The sequence below is a fragment of the Gekko japonicus genome, unplaced genomic scaffold (genome assembly GCF_001447785.1).
Source record: "Gekko japonicus isolate JY-2015 unplaced genomic scaffold, Gekko_japonicus_V1.1 scaffold897, whole genome shotgun sequence".
NCBI classification, from domain to species: domain Eukaryota; kingdom Metazoa; phylum Chordata; class Lepidosauria; order Squamata; family Gekkonidae; genus Gekko; species Gekko japonicus.
This window is the reverse complement of record NW_015164211.1, coordinates 425,783-427,301: the sequence shown is the minus strand read 5'-3', so window position 1 is coordinate 427,301 and position 1,519 is coordinate 425,783.

The following is a 1,519-nucleotide window of genomic DNA, read 5'->3' as shown; positions in this document are numbered from 1 at the left end:
AGTATAAGAGATAAAAGACCACTGCTACATGCCTTTGGGGTACCAGGCTGGAGGGTTTTTTTAGTATAATGTATATTACTACCTTATGATTGAAAAGAATTACACCTGAAAGCAAAAGAAACACAGTGTATGATGTCAACATTCCTCAGTCCTAGAGACAGCAAATTTCTTTGCTTTAGTATGTCCCCTTAGCAAAACATTTTCCGAGCACAATCATCTAAGAACAAGCCAGACAAAGTAATCATTATGCATCCAGGACATGAGCAAACCTGCAATGCAAGAGCTATTTATAGGTGTAAGAGTAAAACAAAGCATGCAGCTAAATTTAAGTGAACTTTTCTAAACCTCTTAAATTCTCTTCAGTACACATGAAGATAATAATTGATGTATGCCAAAAAAAAATTAAGGATGTTTTTGGCTGAGGACTTCAAAAATCAAATCAAATGTTTTAACTAGTCCCACATTACTTTAAGCGGAATGGCATGTGACAATCAAATTACTGAATCCAACCATACTTGTACTCTAACACAATCCGTGTTAATATTCAAAAATAAGTTGCACATAAAAGCAAAATTCATATTCTGTGCCTTGAACTTGTGGGTAACTGATGCTGTAACTCCCTCTGAAGCTGGAGGGCCCAGGACACAACATGCAAATTAGTCCCCACCGCAACCCAAATGTGGATGGTATGCAACCTTCTTGGAAGATAATAATAGTACTGAAGTGGTCTCATATACTTCAGAACAACAAACCCAGCTGAGCTCTGAGCAGGAGCAGGAGACAGAGCTGCTAGAGGGGTGTGCCCTCAGAAGGGACCTCTTCCCCAGCTGGTAAGCGGGTATCCTTTCGCACCAAGGAAGCATCCCTGGGCAGGGTGGGAGGGGGGCTCTTGGTAGTTGGTGATTCGATCCTTAGGCAGGTAGACAGCTGGGTGGCGAACCCGCGTACTGACGGTATGGTGACTTGCCTGCCTGGTGTGAAGGTAGCGGACATTACGCATGTTTTAGATAGGCTGGTAGATAGTGCTGGGGAGGAGACAGTGGTCGTGGTGCATGTCAGCAACAACGATGTGGGGAAATGCAGTCGTGAGGTCCTGGAGGAGAAATTTAGGCTGCTGGGCAGGAAACTTAGGTCCAGGACCTCCAAGGTAGCTTTCTCAGAAGTGCTACCTGTTCCACGCGCAGGGCTGGAGAGACAGGCACAGATCAGGAGTCTCAATGCGTGGATGAGACGATAGTGTAGGGGGGGAAGGTTTCAAGTTTGTTAGGCACTGGGATGCTTTTTGGAACAAGAGGGAGCTGTACAGGCGAGACGGTCTCCACTTGTCCCGAGAAGGAACCAGGCTGCTGGCGCTTAAAATCAAAAAGGTGGCAGAGCAGTTTTTAAACTGAATATTGGGGGAAAGCCGACAGGAGATGAAAAGTCTCTGGTTCGGGTTGGCTCATCTGAGAGATGAGGGGGTACCTGTTGCTTTTCTACAGGGAGGTGGATTGAAATTGTCCACAGAGGCCATGGCTAG